Source organism: Orycteropus afer, unplaced genomic scaffold (genome assembly GCF_000298275.1).
Source record: "Orycteropus afer afer isolate SDZICR_OR568_19922 unplaced genomic scaffold, OryAfe1.0 scaffold00304, whole genome shotgun sequence".
In the NCBI taxonomy this organism is placed as follows: Eukaryota; Metazoa; Chordata; class Mammalia; order Tubulidentata; family Orycteropodidae; genus Orycteropus; species Orycteropus afer.
The window spans coordinates 3,329,786-3,339,801 of record NW_006921891.1 but is presented as its reverse complement, the minus strand read 5'-3'; positions in this window follow the sequence as shown (position 1 = coordinate 3,339,801).

Sequence of the window (10,016 nt, the reverse complement as noted above, 5' to 3'; positions counted from 1 at the left end):
ACGGCACATAACAAACAACACAACAGGTGAGTATAGAATTGACATTACCCCTGGCAGATAAAAAGGCCTCCACCATTCACCCTTTATATCCAAGAGTCAAAGGGCGAGTTTATGGCTCTAAGCGAAAAATTAAGCCTTGCAACAAAGGATTCCTTCTACAGAATGCCTTTTGCTCACCACTGCTGAGTACAAGACAACATCTTCCTTCCACATACAATACCTTCACCAGGGGCTGTGTGGCACTCTATCTACATGTCCTCATGACTCGATCTCATATTATTCTCAGAAAACATCAGAAGTCATCTAGTGCCTCTGGACCTCATTTGAATCATTTATAGAAAGTGTGGACTTGGATCATGTGATGATACCTCTCCTTCCAGCTCTCACAGTCTATCATTTGTTCCCACAATGAATGGTTAAGGCAGGGTCCTTGGGGGTTGGGCTAGCACAGCAGACCATCACACTCCATTCCGTGTCTCTTAGAAGACTTTGTATTTGGCAGTCACATCTTGAGAGACCAGAAATAATCCGGTCAAAGTAGAAGGGAGGCGAAAGATGAGCCCACTTGGATTTTATTGGGGGGGGAGGGCAGTGTTTGAAGGGGTGGGGCATATTCCTGCCAACCAGAGAATTCACTGCCTGGGAGGCAAGAATCATCATGTGCATATGTTTAAGAGCACAGATTCTGAAACCAGATGGCCTGGATTATAATCTTAGTTCTGCCCTTACTACCTAGGGTACCTCACCATGCCCAGCCCCCTCATCTGTAAAGTGTCAATGCTACAGTTACAGGAATTAACATCACAGGTAAAACATTCATCACAGATAAAACAAAGTTAATGCATTTGAGCGCTTAGAAAAATGCTGAACCATGATAAGTGCTCACTATACATTAGATATGATCTGTATTACCTTTAGCTTTCTCTATTCATCGGCAGGGTCCGGGAAGGAGCTGTTTTTGTAAGGTACAGGGTATACAACTGACTCCCACCTAGCCCAAGGCAACTGACAAAAACTCAGAAAGAGCTGAGGTCACTTAGAAGCCAGAGTATAATCTCTCGGCATTCTCCAAATTCTCTGACTCCGATGTGGGCACAGGCAGCAGAGAAGACCGAATGCAGGGTGAAGGTGCCAGTTAACACAGTGAGGGCAACAGAATGAGGAAACAACAGCAAAGAAGCACGGGGGGAAAATGCCAGAGACAACCATCAGTAGCCTCCTCCAGTCAAGCATTTGCTAGGCTTCCCTTGTTAGGTGACTCCCAGAGAATGGGACAGGAAAGTGACTGGGTGGTAGGAGGCAGCCAGACCCCAAAACCTGTATAACGGTCTCCCTGTTCTTTAATTTGAGAGGGCAAATCCCACTGGACAACTTCAGGGTGCTCCATGCACATATTCTATCTAATGGCGCCCCCTGGAGATGTGTAACACAGAGGCCCTGAGCTGGGAGATCAAAAATTAAATTTCTCCATCCATATGTAATTTGTTAGCGTATTGTTCTCACTTTATGGTTCTGTGCCATTTCCTGCCACTAAATAACAGCAACTAATTTTCACCTGAAACGTGTTTTATGCTTTTGCATGTAAAGGCCACCAGTCACTCCTCAGGAGGAAGACTGGGCAATCTACTTCCATAGAGATTTAAAAAACAAACAAACGAACAAACAACTCACTGCGGTCCTGCTTTGGAAACCCAAGGAGGGGTTGCTATGAGTCGCATCCCACTTGAAGGTAGTGAGTTTGGTTGTTTTGGTTTTAGGAGTCCCTGGGTGGCACAAGTGGCTAAGCGCTCAGCTACAAAGGGCTGGTGATCTGTTTCTGAAAAATCAGCACCTTTCTACTCTGACCCACGTGCCACGGCCCAGAGTCAGAATGGACAACTGCTTTGATTCAATACTGAGTTGCCGGGAGTGATATATATTAGCCTCCTCAAGAGGTCATTTCGAAGTGGAGGAACTGATTATTAACTTCATTTCACAAAGCATCCCAGACATGGTTGGAACTTGTCATCAAGTCTCTTGGTGGTGGGCTTCTTATTGCCCCATTTTCCCACCCATCTCCACATGCTGTAATTGAACATGGTGGCTAGGTTTGCATATGGAATTAGACTTGTGCCTCTCTGCCAGGTGGTTCCTCCCTCCTCCGCTAATTAGTCCAGTTGCCCCTCTAAGGCATGTAGGAACTATCAGTTAAGTGTAATGAAAACAACAGGCCAAGTGACGTCAGTTGTTGAAACTGCTGATTACTTTCCATATTATATCATATGGGCATGAGGATTACTCGGCACTTATGGATAAACTATTCAGCTACTCATTAGTTCAGTCCAGACACATTGAGGCTTGTCCTGGCTTAACTAACCTTTTGAGCCCTGTGACACGTGAAAAACAGATTCTGCTCCAAGAGGTGTTGAAGTGAATGTCATACTAAGACTTCCTTTCCTGATGGCTTTTGTAGTCATTTTGTTCACAGCACAATAGTTTCAAGACAAGGATTTGGAACAAAAGGCAACAAAATAATGGCATCTTGGGTGTTTCTTAAGAAGCTAGAGTTGTATTTTGAAAATGTATCATTGGTCCACTTGTCAAGTATCCTAACAGGGTGATAAGAGAATCAGAAGGCACTTCGTTGGAGTAGCACAGGCTGTTCCAACACTTTCAACACATAGTGGAAGAAGCCATGGGATATTTATTCCCAGAAGGACCCCTCCCTGGTGGCACAGTCGTTAAGTGCTCAGCTGCCAACTGAAAGTTTGGCAGTTTGAACCCACCAGTTACTCTACAAGAGAAAGATGTGGCAGTGTGCTTCTGTAAAGATTCAAAACCAAAAACCAAACCCATTGCCATAGAGTCGATTTTGACTCATTGTGATCATGGAGGGTAGCACAGAACTGCCATAAGGGCCCCAAGGCTTAAATCTTTACAGAAGCAGAGCATCAGGTCTTTCTCCCACACAATGGCTGGTGGCTTCGAACTGCTGATCTTTCAGTTAGCAGCCAAGTGCTTTAACCATTGTGCCACCAGGGCTCCTTTCCATAAGGATGGCAGCCTTGGAAATCCTATGGGGCAGTTCTACTCTGTTCTACAGCGTCACTATGTCAGAATCGACTTGACAACACCAGGTTTTACTCCCAGACTTCTCTTTCCTTTTCTGTTGTTGTTGTTGTTATGTGCCGTGGAGTCTGACCCGACTCATAGCGACCCCTCCTTTGGTACCCGAGGCGGTATCACTATGAAAGTAGATTGCCCAACCTTCCTTCCGAGGAGTGGCTAGTGGGTTTGAGCCACCAACCTTCTGGTTAGCAGTCAAGTGCCTTAGGCACTATGCTACCAGAGCTCCCTTTTCCTTTTCTAGAGGTTCTTAAACTGTGGTCCAGAGACCAGGAGCAGCAGCACTAACAGCACAGGAACTTGTTAGGCGGGAAAATTTTAGACCTCACTCCAGACTCACTGCACCAGAAACTGAAGGTGTGACCTAGCAGTTGGGGTCTCAACAAACCCTTTAGGTTATTCTGGTGTGTTTCCATCAGAATCTGCAGGGTTAGACCAGATGGAGCCCCGCCATCAATCTCATGGCTAAGTAAATGTAGCAAAGCCAGTCCATACGGGTTTTGGTGATATCCTTAAAACTAATCCTGCTACCACAGGTCTTAGATCACAGAAAAGTATTAGGATCATCATTACTTCTGTGAAGAAAAGGAAGAGAGAAAAAGAAATGCACCAATTTCCTGGTAAATCTCCCCAATGGTTTTAACAATCTTTACCATATGCTAAGCATAATGGTCTCAGAGATTAAATGCCACTCTTGGAACTTGAAGAAAAGAAGAATAGAGGACTGTACTTGGAAAATGACATCTCTTTCTTTCCTGCTACGGAAGAAATATAACACTCATTAAGTCATTCCCAAACTGATTGCATTGGTTTCTAAGACAAAGAAAACATTTTAGACAGAGTGACCAAGATGGATCAGAGTAGGTTTTTGTAGCAACTCTTCCAATGTGGACACACAGCTCCTACCAAGAAATTTATTAATCCAATTCCTGAAGTTCTTACTCAAGTCACAGAAGAAGGGGAGGGAAGTGAAGGTGAAATTGCATTGGAATCTGAGCTCTAGACTTGCATGCATTCTTCACATTCATGGCATTCCCGACACCAGCAGGAGACCACCCCTAATGACAGGGAGGAGACAACTGACTGGGAGCAGCACAAACAGCAATCATCAAAGCCATTTCCAAGTGGATATCCCACGAAAACACATTTCTTTCTAGTCATTAAGTGGCAGTAATGATAAGTGAGGGCATGCCAACTAGTGGAAGGACAGGAACTGAGCCAGCTCCTTCCAGAGCTTATCAGCAGGAGGAAGCTTTAAGGGGCTGCAGATGCCTGGGCACTGAGGTCACCTGCCCTCTCAATCAGCCTGTCCCACTCCATCCCGTCTAAATCCAATTGCTTATTTGAATTAGCTCTGTCACTTTATGATAGACGCTCTAAGGAAATGAAAATAATCTAGTGTGTTAAGTGAAATTATACGACCAGGACTAACCGGGTAATTTAATGTGGAGGCAGAGCCACTTTGTTCATTAGCATTGACCTTGGTCGAATTATTAAATCTCTCATTGCTCCAGTGACCTCATGAGCCCAATGGGAATATTGTCGCCAATTTGTTACTGGAAGACACATGAGAGAAATGGATGAGAAGAGTTGGGTCCTGCTGCAGTGTAGGCTACAATTTTACATGGATTTGGATTTTGAAGAACAAATTAAGCATAGTCTGTATTCCGAGCCCTTCACACTTCAATTGAATGAGGAAGTCACTGAACCAGCATGCAAGCATCCTATTTTGCTTTTTGCATTGAACATTAAAACAAGGCCAATCAAACGTTTCTATTCACAGCAAAACTTTTCTTCATTCAGTCTGTGTGTGTGTGTGTGTTTAGGAAAGAGTACTTTAAGCCAACTAAGAGACTGGTTTGTTGACAGCCTCTAGGCACCTGAGAAGTCTGAGATAAGCAACAGTGACATAAACACCATTAGTTATGAGAGTCTTTCAGAATAAATATTTTATATCTGTTGGCACTCTGGTGGCACAGTGCCTAAGGCATCTGACTGCTAATCAGGATGGTGGTTCAAACCCACCAGCCACTCCTCAGAAGAAAGGTTAGGCAATCTACTTCCATAGTGATACTGCCTGGGAAACCCAAGGAGGGGTCTCAAAATTGAGTCGCCAGCAGTGAGTCTGAAGTCCTCAAATGAGGACATCACTGAGCCAGTAGGGTGGATGCTATGTTCTTGAGCATCAAGGTGGCCCTCCATTCACCCCCTGCCTCTTAATGGCCTTTCTTTTGGCTACCTCTGGTCCTCTCCAGCTGCTGTGCCACGGCCCAAGGGCAGTCATTATGTCACATCAAGGGGAGAATTCCAAATATTGGGCCCAGCACCAAGAATGCACCATCCTCACTCTCCCACTTCAAGCCCTGAGATGTTTACAGTAAAAATAACCTTGGCTAATCGTGACTGCTCGGGAGGATAAAGATAATCTCAGCGAGGTCACAAGGAGCCACAAAATAGTCTTGAGAGATCGAAGAGTTATCTTAAGAAAAGGCCAGAAAATCCAGACTAGAATGACTCATCTTCCCCCTTTCTGCTCTTTGGGAGCCTCAGCTAGGATGCTTGGGTGCTTGGATGGCGAAATCTGTCCCACAGACTCAAGCCTTATGCTGAAGCAATTCCTAGCTGTGCACTGAAAAGAAACCTGTGCAGGGTCTCAAATAAATTAGTAGTATGCAGCTAAGTCATTCTCAAAACAGAAAAAGTCATCACAGTGACAGGCTTGTAAAAGGCATTTGCAGGAAATTGCACAAAATAAGCAGAATAAATATTACTAGAGTGAACTGGATGCTTTATGCAACAACCACCTGACACTTCAACTTTCTTTCAAATTTCGTTTTTCCTCCCCTTTCTCTTTATTGCCAGATGAATGTACTTGCAGCTGGACTTAGGAGAAGCAATGGTGTCAAACAACGAGTCGTTAAGAAATACACGCCTGTCATAAACTCGAGACTCTCTCAGGGGATATATTGAGTTGCGCTCCCTGCTTCCTATGAAAAGGTGCAATGAAAAAATGAATTAACTATCAACTACCAGATGTTTCCAGCATCTCTATTAGTTTGGGAAAGATGAAACAATTGCTGCATTGTACAGATGTGTAACTCACATAAACATAAGTATTTAGGATGTGGGAGGAAGGCTCAAGTAGATGTGTCTTGAGAATAATTGATCTTTTCTTTTTGGCAATGCTTTATAATAACAGGAAGAAATCTCCTCTTCTGCTGGAATTGACACATTTTTCACCTACACAAAGAATAAATGGACGCTTTTCTAAGGGTGCAATCATATGGCTAGGCATTTGTAGCCTGACTTCGCTTCAGTACATCAGTTATCGTTATCTTAAACTTCCTGGTGATGCACATAAGTGCACATTTCATGATCCTGAAAGCATTATAGTTACAGAAAGTTCTAAGTACTGGAGGTCCCATTTTCCAATTAACATGAATGGATTCCAGTGAGGAGAGACGGTATGGTCAAAGGTATGGGGAAGCAGAGATGCCTTCACTGTAAAAATATTAAGGGAGAATAGGTACAAAATGTTTGGTATGCTTTGAATTCACGATCAAATAAATGTCCAGAGCTCAAGTATATGGAGCCGTCATCCATATATGTTGCATGAGAAAAGGGTCAGGAGAATTTAGTGGCAACAACCTTAAACTCTGCCTCTGGCTCCACATTATTGTGTCTTCCAAGTGAATCAGCTTTGGATCCAGCCCTCTGTCATCTCAATGCCAGAGAACCATGAAACAGAAAGCAAGCTGGGGGGCACCATTCAAGTCACATAGTACAGGGCTCACGGACAGGCTTTGGCTCACATGGCTAGGCCCTTTCTGGAGAAGGGTTCTGAGGTCACATCTAGGCTTAGGTAGAAAGAGGGTTGGAGACTGTTAGCAACATTTGCCAGTGTTGTGGAAGAAGAGGATGCCAGAGTGCGTGTAGGAATTTTCCAGCTTGCGACCCTCTAGCAGTTAAGAGAGTGAGCTTTGTTGTCAACTAGGCTTATATTCCAAAACCACAGCTCCACTACTTCCAAGCTCTGTCACAGTGGAAAATTTACTTAACCTCCCTAAGCGTCTCTTTCTTCCTCTCTCAAATAGGGATAATAAGTAATATTACTCAAAAGAGCTGTTTGTAGAGATTAAATTAGATGATGTATGTAAAGAGTTTTGCCCATTTCATACCCATAGAGTGAGAGCTACAAGAATGACAACTGTGGCTATGACAGTAACAGTAGCCCTAACAGTAGTAACAGTAGTAATTGTAGCAGCAGCAGCACCATTAATAATAGCAGTAGTAACAATCCAGTAGTAATAGCAGTAGCAGCAGTAACATTAGTAGGAGCTTAAGGACATAGAACTAAACTTTTTTCTAGTAATGGATCAGAGATAAAAACTAATATGACTTAGGGAGAGAGAGATTGAGTCTGATTAGCCAAATAAACTGGGCCTAGAAACCACCACTGTTGCGCATGGCCCGTGGGTATGCCATCCTTCCGTTGAGCAACTCTACCCCAGAGGGCTTTGCTCCTCCTTCTGGGGGGCTTTTGTGGTACGTACCATATGTATTGGATGGAAATTGTGTCAATACTCCTGAGAGTGAGGAATGTAGCTTGAGCACCCTAAGTTATATGAGACTCAACTGGGAAAGAGATGTAGCAACAACCAGTGGTGAAAATTACTGAAAAATCTTTCCAACGTAGAAAAAACAGAGATATGGAAGGACAGCAGCCGTCCCCTGGAATGATCCTTCCTCCACAATGGCCCCACTTTCTGAGCAGCACCCACAGATAAGTTAGGTGATTCAAAGACTTGAGAGCATGGATAAGTAAGAAACAGGAAATGCTGAAAATATGGATGGTGAGTAGGATCTCTCAGGATACTGAAGTCACTTTAACAGAGCAGGTTGACTGTATTGGGAGGATCAGAGTATAGGCGTTTTACAAAGGTGGTATGCATCAGTAAAAACATAGTTTAATTTGTTCAAGTAATAATGGCTAACGTCCAGTTCAATAGTGAAAAAAGAACAAACTTCAGAGAGAGGAGTTGAAAATCTTTTTAAAGAGAACTGCTGGTGGTGTCATAAAGGAATAGCAGCTATAGATCATAGACTTTTATTCCTGGAATAAACCTTTAAGATAATTTAATCCAATCTCATTATTTACAGATGAGGAAGCACACATTTTATGAATAACAGACCTGTGGAAAGGACCTATTAAAACTAGAAGTTATTGTACTAGAGAGAGGGAGAGAATTCAAAAATAGACATATAGTCTTAGGAGTTGTCTAGGTACAAGCAATGCTTGGAATCATATATGATGACACAGCTCACTCTAGCAGCGGGAAGAGACACATTTCAGCTTCCAAGCAAAGCATGAAGAGAGTGACACACCCACAAGGATATGGCCAAATGGGTACCACCCAAACACAGAGAGCTATATGGTCCAAACAACGTGAATAAATAGAGGAAATAGAATATTTATATTTCACATATTTTGGCATATCAACTGAACTTTAATATTTTTTGCTGTTGTTGTTCTTGGGATGAATCTTTCTGCTTCTCAAAGATTGTTAAGGAAATGAAAGTAGGTTCAAGAGTCATATAACACACTGTTTGACTAAAAACTGTAAGCATATGAAGGAAAAAATGATATAAGAAAGGTTTAGAAGGACTGGTAGTGAGTGTTGAAAACAATTAGATCAAAAGTGAGTCAAGTAATTATGATTGCATTAAAGAATGAAAATATAACTCCCCATTCTTGAAAGTAAAGATACATGGATTAAAAATTGTTTCTAAGATGAAATAATATGACTCTACAATCTCAGATTATTTCAACTAAAATCAGGAAATGAACGTAAAAAAGGAGGAGGAAGTAAAATTAAGTTAATATTCTCATCTCACACAGGATTCCAATAATTTTATTTCCTTTATAAAATTGATTATTAGAGATACAAAAACTTTTGTGTAGCTTGTAATTTAATGGTAGCATTTATAATAAAAATGCCCAATGTTTCTATAGCTAATATAGCCCAGGACATAACTAGTACTAGTTAACATAATTGAGCACTTAACTATGTTCCAAGCATGTTCTGAACATTTACACTGCCCTCTCAATAAACCTGTAAAATGAGTACTATTTTTATCCTAATTTTACAAATGAGGAAACTTAAGCACAAATAATTTAAGTAGTTATTAAATGTTAAAATCTTTAAATGGGAATCCATATCCAGGCAGGCATATGGTAGAGCTTATGGTCTTAACCACTATTTTACACACATACCAAAAGACGGAAACCGATAGAAACAATAGGGGGGAAAAAAAAAAGCAAGATGTCAGAAGATCAAACATATTAGTGGGAAAATAAATATAAATTTGTTAAACTTATTTTTAAAAGATTTAAACAAGAGACGTATATATTATTGATAAGACTTACTAAATAGAACAAAATGATGTAGAAATAGTAAAAATAAAAGGATGAGTAAATATATATCAGGCATTTGAAAGAAAAAATAGAAAGCATTACATGTGGATTTTAATTAAAAAAAAAAAAGAAAGAAAGCCATAGTTCACTGACAAAAGGCATCATCCACAATCAAATATAATAGTCTAGGTTAGTACTGTCCAGTACAACGTTTTGTGGCAATGGAAATGTTCCATAGCTGTGCTCTCCAATATAGTAGCTACTAGCCACGTATGGCTACTGAGCACTTGGAATACAGCTAGAGTGACTGAAGAACTGAAATTTAATTGTACTTACTTTCAATTAATTCAAATTTAAATGTAAACAATCACGTGGCTAATACTTAACTATATTGGACAGCACGTTATTGTTGTTATGTGCCGTCAAGTCAGACCCAACTCATAGGGACCCCTCCTTGGGTTTCCAATGCGGTATCACTACAGAAGTAGATTGCCCA